Below are 12900 nucleotides of genomic sequence, written 5' to 3' on the forward strand. Positions count from 1 at the left end.
CGCTATTATGCCCCGCAGTAAAAAAGAAAGTAAACCGCCCGCCCGCACGACCTCCTCCTCCTCCTCCCGCAGCCGCGCCGTTCGCCTCCCGCAGCCGCGCCCTTCACCGCCTCCTCGCGCCGCCGGAGCCACGGGAAGCGGCCGCGGGTCGCCGGGAGCCTCCCCGACCGCGGGAGCCCGCCCCGCTCCCGCCGCGGCTCGCCGGGAGCCTCCCCTGCCGCCGAAGCCGCCCCGCCGCAGCTTGGCCTCCGCCACTCCGCCACTCCGCCGGAGCGAGTCTCTCTCCTCTTCTCTTGGGATGGGACGCCTTCTCTCCTCTGCTCCCAGCCGGATCCAATCCACCTCGCCCCGGCATGCAGCCACGGAAGGCCAGGTCCGTGCGCCTCTTTCCCATGGCCATGGAGTCGCCGCAGCCGCCATGGAATGCCTGGATGTCGTCAAGGTCCCTCTTCTCCTCTCCCAACTGGACTCTTGATTGTTTTGGATTTGGCGGCTCCCCTCACTCACACCCTCCCTCCCTGATGCAGATGCACGCAGGTGCAGCACCTACACCGATGGCTGCTCTTGAGACACAGACAACATAGGAGAGGACAAGTCCAGAATTGCTAGACTGAATCTATCCATCTGCTCTGCTCTCGGGACAACAGAGGAGAGGACGAGTCCAGAATTGCTTGACTGAATCTATCCATCTGCTCAGCTCAGTTCATGCAGGTCAGGTCACATCACGGAGGGATTCCTGCGAATCTACATACAACTTCAATTAATTTATTATTAGTACTAGGTGGGTGTGAGAAAACTGAAATTTTTAGATGCATGCTTGCTTGGATGCGTGTCACACAACACTGTTTGCTCGTCTCAACTCTGTGTTTTTGCTTCTGTACCAACATCTTCTCAACTTTGTGTTCTATTTATGGAAATTGTAGAGGCTAGAGACATAGCAATCGTCAGGCTTCAGTTTTGTACTGACCACTCCAAGGCTTGTTCAACCTGGTGAATCTTTCCTTCATCTGCATCATTTTTCGCTTCAGTCTGTACATCGTCGCCCTCCGCACATCCTCGCCCTCCGCACGCCGATCCTATTCTCCGCCGCCCGCCTTCCTCTGCTCCTCCTCTGCCGCCGCCGATCTCATCTGAGCCAGTAAGTTTTCTTTACATTCAAGTGTGCATTGTTTGAACAACATGCTTGTGGTTCTGTTCTTTCCACACAAGATAATCTGATACATACATGATCCTTCTGGTTATGATTATTTTAGTGCATACATACATGATTCTACCACACAGCAGGAACAATTATTCTGGAACAATTGCCGTATGTGAATTATCATGATCCAACGCCAATGCCACACTCAGCGCCAAAAGGGTTACAATTTATGAGGACATATTTAATTAGTGAGGATTTCAGAAATTTGTAGTCCAAGCAACTCATACATTTGAAGTTTTGTTGCTTACCTTCCCATCCCATTGTGTTGCTATGCTCCTGAAGTTGCCTAACTACAGGAAAGGAGGCCAAAGTTTTGCTATATTGGGTTATCCACAATAGTATCGGCAGCGATGTTTTGTTTTGTCACAACTACTCAAATATATAATCTAAATAATCTAAATATATAATCTGCACATTGTAGTTTGAGTTAAAAAATAGCACATTGTAGTTTTAATTTTATTTTTTTAAAACCCACGTGTTTTGTTGTTTCAAGAGATTGAGTCATGGGCTGTGAGCAAGCATTATATATTGACATGAAAGGTAGATCTATTTAGATCATGAAGGTTTGCGCACTGTGATGCAAAGGCCGTATGCATCGACGAGGCGAAGGTGGGGCTTACCGGGATGGGTTGAGAGGAGGCAGTGGAGAGAGGAAATGGGAGAGGCGGATGGTGAATATAGGAGGTGAAAAAGGATGCATCTACTTAGTCCTTCTGTTGAATGCATAAAAGGCACCCTGCAGCCTCTCTGCTTGCAAAATAGATGCTCTCTGCTTGGTACACTCATGACATTAAACCTTTCATCTCCAGTTAGAGATGCAACTTGAATTGACCTAAAAAATTCTATTTTTGAGTATTACCTTCTTCCACACCTCTGCAACATCTTCTGAAGCCTCTACTCTTAACCAGTCTGCTGCTATCACTTTCTCAAATTTTATACGGGAAAATAATGTAGTAGTTTTTTTAAAAAAATTGTGCAAGCTAATATGTTTCAAGATTCATGAAACATATGTTTCAACATTCAAAAGTTTACATAAAAACCATATGCGGCAAAACTGAATGACATTTTGAAATATATAATTTTGACAGAATGAAAACAAATTCAGTTTCCTCTTCCTCCCTAACTACGCATACTTTATTTCTACAGGTACAAATATTGCCACTCATCAACATCTGCAGCATCTAAGGTCCTTTTCGTCACATATTCATATTTACTTGAGATTATGCTTACTTTGTTTGCACCATTTAATAATTGAGCTTCTCAATATTGCATGAATATTTCTAATGATGTACGATGTTCCCCATTTCTTTAACATCCCTGGCATGTGTGTGCTCCATTAGTGAATGACAAATTTCTGAATTTTTGTGATGAACAATGTTTACGTTCGTTTAGGCAGCTCACCGGCATCCATCATGGTTTGCTATTTTAGAATTAATCAAGATTACCTTTCAGGCTTCTTCCGTTGCCTAGCTAATTCCCTCCTTGTAGGCCATGTTGTGGTCTGAAATTGAACGTATACATATGATCCTGGTTTTTCTACACCGCCAACTTTACTATTGATTATTCCTAGAACCTTAAGTTGATCTGAATAGACATAGCGAAGTAGATGCAAACTTCAGGATAAAAGCATGTATATCATGGAATGATAGGAAGAGGGCTCTGAGCTAGACATGTTGATTATACTGTTTAATGTTAGCTCCATCAATACTGATACATATACAATTTCCTGTTGTAGATAGGTAAATATTTTGCAAGTAATGTAATTTGGTAAATAAGCTAAAGTATTAACCTTACTGCTATCTCAAAGTATGATGCGATTATTCAGTATCCATTGCCTGATATAGTCAGTCAGAGGCATCAAATCAAATCTCCCTTAAATGATTAAATCATTTAACTGCACATCACAAGTATCAGCCTCCATCTGCCACCAATATTGCAAGAAACAAGGCATGCTGATCTAATAACCATCTTTATATATATTTTTAACCTAACAAGTGAGCTGATGATCAGGAAATCATGTTTAACTATCAATAAATGATCCCATTTCTTGGTTCAGTGAAGTGATTATGTGGATCTTGTGAGGAAAACAGATAGGCCAAGAAGCCTGGGAGGTTGTCTACAGTCACTGGCCTGGTATGTGACCTGCTTGCATCTTCTAAATTATCTTCTAAATTAGTATGAATTTTTTCTGCTCAAAAACAGTTTTCTATGATATTTGTAATTTCCACGTTTCGATTGAGCTTCTTACGATCTATCAGTAAGGCCTCTCAGGTTTTAGATTTGTGATTAGATCGTTGCATATAAGCCAAAATGAGTCTATGATAAGGGAAATAAACTGGCTACGCTTACCGTATGGATGAAACTGAAGAGTGAAGTGATATTTCTTTCTACCATTGCATAGCTTTACCATCACCGATCCATGTTAAGTGTGATTTGTTTCTCTGTACATTATTCGGATACAAAGGATTCGAGCTGAAAAGAAGATGCAGTGGAGAACATTATCACAAGTTAGCATTTCCTGTGAAACGAAGACCATTATATAGAACATTGATTAATTTGTAAAAAAATGCTGATAGCCAAAGGTTAATGCTGATAGACCATTATATATAAACACTTGAAATAATTCAGTTATGGTTTCTATCAATATATTGTTTCTACTACATATATATATTACTTTTAGCTGCGCAATTTCGTCCGACAGCCAAAGGCTTGTCTATTAGTATCTTTTGTATTTGATGGGATCTTGTAACGAGAAAAAACCTTCGGAGCAAGAAACAGGGAACTAAAGGCTTGATAGTATTGTACTATTTTATCTCACTGGAAAATTATGTGTACTCATTAATACGTGCATTTGCACGTACACGATTACTAGTATATAGAAAGATGAACGGAGGAATACAATGAAGTGAACATTGGCCTAAAAGGTTATACACTTGATAAAGTGAAAATAACCAGATTTTGTAACCGATTTTTAGGCATCTTGTTTCCGAACATGAATCTAGCTTGATAGCCGGTAGTGTATATTATGCTCCAGTGATTGCTCCTTTCTACTTCTCCACTTCGCTCATGATGCAGAACTCTAAAATTATCATAGATGCCAATAAGTTAAATGTTATCTATCGCTCATTCCCCTTCGTAATGCACCTTCAACAACACAATGAACATGTGAATTTCATCAGGCTTAGCATACTGAAGACACATTTTATTTATTCTGCAGAAGCAAATATAATTACTCAGTGTAGTAAGTAAGGGAGCCGAAGGCTTTGAATATACATAAGATAATGCAAAAATAATTCACTAACCTCAACTAAAGCCGACATGCCATGTATTTGTCATATTTTCAGCATTCATTTGATATGGAGATTAGTTAACATGACAACAATCAACACAGGCAGCCCTACATGTTAGCAAAATAGGCTATGGCCCGCCCATCCTGTAGCAAACAGAATGAAGATTGATGGGTAAATTGGGCCATGCTGGTAAAAATAGTTGGCTTTCTTTGTACTATCCCACCCAGGTTTTCTGTTGTACCTCCGCCACTGACAATCAGTAAAGCTACCAATCATCGATGAACTCTTTGTACAGAACATGACATTATGTTCACACCATGAGATTGTGCACCTTCCTTTATTTGAATTTCTGCGTCCAGAAGATGAGATCATGAGTCTTACATGCATTTGAAGTATAGCATATGGCCAAGTATACAATAACTTTACTACATGGTGTATAGACTCAAATAGTCAAAGCTTCACCGGTTACATATTATAAAGGATTGCTTTGTTGTATACGAGAATGAAATGGAGCTTGCATATTCATCACAATCCTTATTCTACCAGATCCTTCAAAAAAAAAAATCCACAAAGTAGCTGAAGTTGGAAAAGTTGATGCGCCAAAAGAGTTTCTGATTTGACTCAAATTTGTGCTTACCTGGTCAACAATTAAAAAGATGCGAGTATTACCCTTCACTAACCTCGCATACCTCGTAGTAGTAGTGCCATGTGTTCTTTTTTCTATGTTACAAGATGTGTTTTTCTGTCCCTTCCGCGTGACAAATTGTGTGACTGAAACTGGGGTTCAGAGTCAAGATGTAGATACTAATTAATCAAACACCCGGTAAACCAATGCGTCGGCATATGACATAGAGCAAGGTAAAAATATAGTTAGTGCAATGGTTAATGTCCATCATGTATGTTATAGTTCCAAACTAAGTGACCAATTTGAAAGGAATTCACAGGATTCTGCGCTCATATATGTCTATAAAGAATCATAGGATTCCTTCTTTTCTTATGATAATCAAACAAAGGCAAAAAAGAAAAAAACACAACTTAAATCTTTAAATTTATCCATGATATGAGTAATCTAAATAGTTTTGAGTTCCCGATCAATTTTCGCAAGCAATGTGATTCTACATTGAAAAATTTATGCATTCTCAAAAGAATTAGAAAACAAAACTAATTAAGCAAGGGATGGTTAGTTACTTGCATGTTAACTTCAAGTTGAGCAAAGTCTGATGGGATTTTTCCTGAACATCAATATAATAAAAACACAATGACATTAGACACAAACAAAAGCATAAGATGGTTGTTCCAAAAAATTGGAAAATAAATTAGAAAGATGAAATAATAGCATAATTCTATAAATGACTTGCTCAACATATATAAGCTAATAATCTACACATTTTTATTTTGTTTGAGCTATAAAAATAAATAGAAGCAAAACCATCAACTACATATATTTGAGTCTTCATTTTGTAGGAGGTGCGAGCTAACATGTAGACCAGAATACTCAACCTTATCACATAGTAACCAGAGTGTGCACATAAATGAATATCCTCACCTCGTACTTGATATTAGAAAGAGATGAACATCGTATGGCAATGTAAACACGTGCTTGAAAAAAAATGGGAAGTTGTTTTTGAGTTCTTTATGTCTTTCAACAAAGGTTGCTATTACCAATCAAATGTATAGCTGCAATGCCTTTGAACAGGTAGAAGCATTAATAAAATATAATGATGACACAATTTACCGATGTCATAAGCAATACTACCAAAATTTGTTTAGGGACCTCCATTGGCACAATATTTGACAACCTTTTTAAGATGACAAAAGTATTATGACTATGTTTGCTAACTATAAACTACATTCAATATGTGTTCACGCCTTCTTTCTTAGGAAAGCAGCGTATTTAAATGTATATCTTACAAAATCTGAAATTTGTAGCCACCGAAACTGGCCAAACATTGCATGCACCAAAACACATTAGAAGTAGGGCCACATGTCGCAGCGAGCAAAAAAATCAAATGGGGTCGAATAAGAGCAAGAGGTTACCGGAGATGAAGTTGGGGACGCGACCGTCGTGATGTAGTGGAGGCGGTCAGCAAGGTGGAGGGGACTGAGGCAAGGTGCTAGAGTGGGGGAGTTAGGGAGACGGCCAAGGTGCGGTGGAGCGGTAGGCGAGATCGGCGTGGGTCGACGGAGGAGTGCCTGGTACTGAGGACGGTGAGGCTGCTATGTTTCTGGCGCTGGCTCCTGCAGCAAGTGGGGAGAGGCATTGGTAGAGAGAGCGTGATGGTGAGGTCAGGTGCGAGGGTGCCATGCTGCTACGCATCCCATTGCAAGAAATTCATGTCGGTGGCCGCTGGCTCCAATAGCCAGCCGGGGAGGTGCAGTGGAGTGGGCGAGATCGGAGGCATACGATGCTCTTTTGCTAGTGGGAAGGAGGGGCCTCGTTCGACGGTCACGAGAGAGTTGACATTTTGATGTGTTGGGAGGGTGGATCCGAACCAGGAGGAATAAGAAGAGAAAGAGACATGGCTGCGCCAGACCGAGGCTAGAGGATAAAGCGGTGGGGTGGGACCGCGCAGTTTCTAGAGTCCATGAGAATCATCTAGTCTAGTCTAAACACAATATAAAACCGGAAGTGAACCGCTAACCAACCAATGATTGGATGATTATGAAGACAATGATATCCTCAGCCCACCAGGGTTCAAGTCCTCGACTTGCAACCGGTGCTCGTATTTTGCTGGATTTATTTTAGGCCTTTCAGCGATGTGCGTTTAATGGGAGAAAGCGTTCCCGTCGACGAAGGCGTCTGTGCCGACTTCGTCAATATCAAGATAATGTGTCGTCCTAGTTTCTTGGATGTGCTCACAGAAGTAGAATGTGTGTGCATGTGTTCATAGGAATAAGTGTATGTGCGTATATATGAGCGTGTCTGTATGGTGTTCATAAAAATCACGAACCATGTCAAAATATGAGAAGTAAAGCATAAATGAGGACACGTGTTAGTTAGTGAAGAGCCAAGGCCTAAGTGCAAACGCACAGGAGGCGTCCTAGCTTAGCTGGTTTAAACATAGTACAAGTGTGGGTCGTTCCAACATAGTACAAGTGGTACTAGAACTGCAACTTGCTGGATCACCGCTGTATGTATATATTAAAACAGCAAAAATTAAATTTGCCGACATTGCAATATGCGGGTGAAATGAGATGTTTGGTCAGCTGGTTGTTTATGAGTGTTGAGTACTTGTAAAATTTATGCTGGTTGTTTCTTCTGAAGATTTTATCCATTACACGTTAAAATGGATAGGATTGAATGGAAAAAAAAAATTAAAGGCAAGAGATTTGAATGTGAACTCGCATGTAGAACACCATGACCAAACTAACATGACCTACGCGTAGAAATGTTCTAGCATGATGCATGTGCAGTGCACTGAAGCATGATCGATTGACTGCCCGTTTCTTACGTGTGCCTAGATCGGGTCTCGTCAACTTTCTGGCGAACTGTCTCCAGTTTCTCCCTCTCATCGTGATGTCTGCTAGTACTCGTGTTGAAGCATTCTACGCCTACACCCATATATGGTTACACCTACCTTTTTTTTAGCTTGGGTACGTAGTTTGAAATGGAGAGGATAATGTAGCTTAGTGCGTGCAGTTTTCCTCCTGTAGTTGTGAGATTTCCGTTGACCTGTGCCTTTGCATAGACAAAAATAAACAAATAAATAATTAAGAACACTTTTTTTAGAACGTGACTTTGGAAACGGGCCAATATTCACGTATACACAGACAAAAAACGACAAGAGTGCATTTTTTTTTGTCTAAATAAAGAGTGCAATTGCGTTGAATGAAGTTAGCTGGCTTAGGGGACCGGACTCCGCGTGATTATCAAGGCCATTTTCCTGCGTGGTGCATGATTATCAAGGGTGAGCGTGAGTAAAATAGATATGCAAATTGTTTAACTAATTACATGATAGAAAAATTGGTAGCACTCACCCTGTTCGGTGTCTCTCAAAATAGGCTTTCACTCCGCTTTATTATAAATAAACAACTATCACATCCATACAACAAGTACAAGTGCATCAAAGAAAATATTAAGAGTCTGTTGGCGGCATCAGGACAAACATGCCTAGAAAAAAGAAAAAAATGATCACTAAGTGGCTGGAATCTCAGGAGCCCCGGGGCGCGACAATAGTGATCGCCATCATGAGGACAAGCCGGTCACGATCCCTCTGTCAAAATAGGAGGTGGCAATGCTGCAAAAATGCGTGAAAATTTGAAGATAGAGTTAGAAGGCCGCCTAAGAAAGAGCAGCTCAATAACCACCTACTTGCAGGTCGGTTTATCTTGAAGTTTTCTAGTTCGGTTTTTAATTTATTTATTCTTCCTGTTTCTTATTTCTTCTCCTACGGTTTTCTCTTTCCTTTTGTCTACCTTTTGTTATTGGTTTTCTTTTAGTTTTTATTTTATTCTTCTTTGTATTGTGTTCCCTTTTCTTTTTTTTCCTTATTTGTTTTTCTTTTGGTTCTTTTTCCCACCATGCATCAACAAACATTCATCGTGTTTCAAAAAGTGGCTTGCCAATTATTTAAGTGTATATTGAAAATGTTCATTGTGATTTTTCAGAAATGTTTCTTGTCTAATAGAATGCTTTATGTGTACAGCAAAATAGTTTCATAAAATAGTATGGGCATTTAAAACTATTTGCCGTGTACCAAAAAAGGTGTCGTGACTGAAAAATATTTGTTCTGTAAAATAAATAACATCTATTAGAAAAACGTTTGGATTGTATTAGGCCACTTTTAATGTTTATTTAAAATTTTTATTGTGTTTTAAAAAAAGTTCATCTTCTATAAAAAAATAGTCGCCTTGTAATTATTTTTACAATTAACTAAAATGTACATGTCGTTTTAAAATTTATTTGCCCCTATATTTGTTTACAATTTATTTGAAATGTTCATTATTTATTTAAAATACATTGATCATGTATTAACGAATGTTCACCATGTATTAGATTTTTATGTGTATTGCTTTTTATGTTGTATTAAAAATGTTCATTGGTATTAAAAATGAATGAACATTTTTTAAAGTAGGTCAACACTTTTTGTAACTACATGAGCTATTTTTAAAAATACACTGATGTTTATAAAATATTTAATATTTATTATAAATGACATGAATTTTTCAAAGAAATAATGTAACTTTATTAAATATTTTGTGTCGTTGAAAAATTTCATGCCTTTAATAATTTTCTAGACATTGTGACCATTTTAATTTTTGTGGGAAAAGTAAAGAAGGGTAATAATAATAGTAATAATAATAACAATAAAGAAACTAAATAAAGATAAATGCTGGATGAAAATCGACAAAGCCGGTAGAGAAGAAATAGAAACGGGTCCAAAAGAATCTGCAGATTGTAGAGCCTGAGAAAAGCAGAAAAAGAAAGAAAAAACAGGGAAGTTCGGAGGAAGGTCAGAGGAAAGCAGTGGCTCGACACAAGAGAGTGAAAAGACAAGAGAAATGAACCTGCACTTCTTAATCTGTCTATCCCTTTTTTTAGTTGTCGTCTCTCTATCCCTGGAGAGGCGCAAAGCTTCATGTGACGCGTGGTTTTTCGTGTTGGGTAGGTGTGAGTTTGAATTCTGGCATGCGCTGTGTAAGACACCTGGTTTTGGCGGAAGCACCAAGTTTCCTCTCTCCGTTTTCATTCCATTTCCGCATGTCGTCCTCGTGTTTCTCAAGGCATGTTTAGTGTTTCAGAAGAGTATATGAAAAATTAAAAGGAGAACAGATTAAAGTGGACGCAGGGCAAGAGCAGGGCAGCTTCCTTTCCTGTTGCTTTAGATAAAACTAAAATAGGCTGATCACTTGTTTTTTTTTTTGAAACGGAGGCAAAAGATTTGCCTCATCTCTTAAATAAGAAGAGGATAGAGTTTGCTACAAGGGCACACTTTTACACGGCATGGAAGATTACTCACACAAAATAATGTTCCCTAATTTTTTTGCTCCGGCGGTGATCCAAAGGTTTGCCTCGCAGATGATGTTGTTTAGCAAGATTGGTGGTGGAGCATGGTTAGAGTGTGAGTAATGGTTATTCTGCTCGTTCCAAATGGTCCATGACACGAGCATGGTTAGAGAGGCCATGGCCTTCCTGTTGGGGACTCTGGCGCCAGTCCTATTTGTCCACCATTCCTTGACCGAACTCTCAAGATGCCACATAGAGGTGTCCATATGATGAAGCCCAAATTTTGCAATGACCAAGTTCCATAGCCCAATAGTGAAGCGACACTTGAAGAAAAGATGCGGTCCACTTTCTTGCTCTCGCTCCAGTTTGTTGATATTGTGAAGAATGCCCGGCGGTATGACCAAAGATGTGATGAAATAGACCGCTTGCGAGGTGGCGACAGACTTAACAAGGGTCGTTTGTCCAATGATGGTGATGTTTTGCCCCTCGTATGTCACCAACTTGGCCGCAATTTTGTCCTCAAAAAATTGCAAATCCACCTTGTTAAGCTGCCAGACGGACAATGGAAGACCCAAGTATCTTATGGGGAAGGACGCCCTGTTAGCTGGCAATCCTTGCAGAATGTGCTCCAGGTTTAGGTGATTGCATCGAATGGGCACAACCGAGCTCTTGTGAAAGTTGGTGCACAGTCCGGTGACCTCCCCGAATCCGCGCAAAATGGCCGAGAGGTTGTCAATATCTTTTTTGATTGGAGCCATGAAAACAACCGCATCGTCTGCATAGAGTGAAGTTCGCACCATGATCCCTCTCCCACGAATTTTGTGGAGTAGTCCTTTTCGGGTTGCCAGCTCTAGTAGTTGTTGGAGTGTGTCAATTGCAATGACAAAAAGGAGCGGGGATAGGGGGTCCCCCTGCCGAAGGCCCCTACCATGCTTGATGGGGTTGCCAGCCATCCCATTTAACAGAATCCTAGAAGATGATGTGCAAAGAAGAGCCGCAATCCAATCCCGAAACTTGGGGGGAAACCCCCTCCGTCGAAGGAGGTCGAGGATGTATTCCCATATGACCGAGTCGAAGGCTTTGCGTGTTGGGGAACGTAGCAGAAATTCAAAAAATTTCCTACGTATCACCAAGATCTATCTATGGAGAGACCAGCAACGAGTAGAATGAGAGTGCATCTACATACCCTTGTAGATCGCTAAGCGGAAGCGTTCAAGTGAACGGGGTTGATGGAGTCGTACTCGTCGTGATTCAGATCACCGATGATCCTAGTGCCGAACGGACGGCACCTCCGCGTTCAACACACGTACAGCTCGACGATGTCTCCCACGCCTTGATCCAGCAAGGAGAGAGGGAGAGGTTGAGGAAGACTCCATCCAGCAGCAGCACAACGGCGTGGTGGTGATGGAGGAGCGTGGCAATCCTGCAGGGCTTCGCCAAGCACCTACGGGAGAGGAGGAGGTGTCACGGGAGGGAGGGAGGCGCCAAGGGCTCAGGTATGGATGCCCTCCCTCCCCTCCACTATATATAGGGGTAGGGGAGAGGGGGGAGGCGCAGCCTTGCCCCTTCCTCCAAGGAAGGGGTGCGGCTAAGAGAGGGGGGAGGAGTCCATCCTCCCGAAGGCACCTCGGAGGTGCCTTCCCCCTTTAGGACTCTCCCCTTTTTCCTATATCTTGGCGCATGGGCCTCTAGGGGCTGGTGCCCTTGGCCCATGTAGGCCAAGGCGCACCCCCTACAGCCCATGTGCCCCCCCGGGGCAGGTGGCCCCACTCGGTGGGCCCCCGGGACCCTTCCGGTGGTCCCGGTACAATACCGATGACCCCGAAACTTGTCCCGATGGCCGAAACAGGACTTCCTATATATAAATCTTTACCTCCGGACCATTCCGGAACTCCTCGTGATGTCCGGGATCTCATCCGGGACTCCGAACAACATTCGGTAACCACATACAAGCTTCCTTTATAACCCTAGCGTCATCGAACCTTAAGTGTGTAGACCCTACGGGTTCGGGAGACATGCAGACATGACCGAGACGTTCTCCGGTCAATAACCAACAGCGGGATCTGGATACCCATGTTGGCTCCCACATGTTCCACGATGATCTCATCGGACGAACCACGATGTCAAGGACTCAATCAATCCCATATACAATTCTCTTTGTCTAGCGGTATGGTACTTGCCCGAGATTCGATCGTCGGTATACCGATACCTTGTTCAATCTCGTTACCGGCAAGTCTCTTTACTCGTTCCATAACACATCATCCCGCGATCAACCCCTTGGTCACATTGTGCACATTATGATGATGTCCTACCGAGTGGGCCCAGAGATACCTCTCCGTTTACACGGAGTGACAAAATCCCAATCTCGATTCGTGCCAACCCAACAGACACTTTCAGAGATACCCGTAGTGTACCTTTATAGCCACCCAGTTACGTTGTGACGTTTGGCACACCCAAAGCAC

General features: G+C 41.9%; 2 long non-coding RNA genes across 3 annotated transcripts; both read left to right on the forward strand.

The window, feature by feature from the left end:
* Positions 1-245: 245 nt before the first annotated feature.
* Positions 246-1029, forward strand: LOC119327455. The gene is made up of 3 exons (XR_005158515.1): positions 246-442; positions 528-711; positions 924-1029. It is a non-coding gene; the product is annotated as an uncharacterized LOC119327455 (long non-coding RNA).
* A 34-nt stretch (positions 1030-1063) lies between these two features.
* Positions 1064-3972, forward strand: LOC119328609. Of its 2 annotated transcripts, XR_005159057.1 has the most exons (4): positions 1064-1138; positions 2348-2387; positions 3258-3334; positions 3666-3972. It is a non-coding gene; the product is annotated as an uncharacterized LOC119328609 (long non-coding RNA). The 2 variants fall into 2 exon arrangements; XR_005159056.1 differs by having other exon boundaries at positions 3258-3972.
* The last annotated feature ends 8928 nt before the right edge of the window (positions 3973-12900 follow it).

The sequence above is a fragment of the Triticum dicoccoides genome, chromosome 7A (genome assembly GCF_002162155.2).
Source record: "Triticum dicoccoides isolate Atlit2015 ecotype Zavitan chromosome 7A, WEW_v2.0, whole genome shotgun sequence".
Taxonomy (NCBI): Eukaryota; Viridiplantae; Streptophyta; class Magnoliopsida; order Poales; family Poaceae; genus Triticum; species Triticum dicoccoides.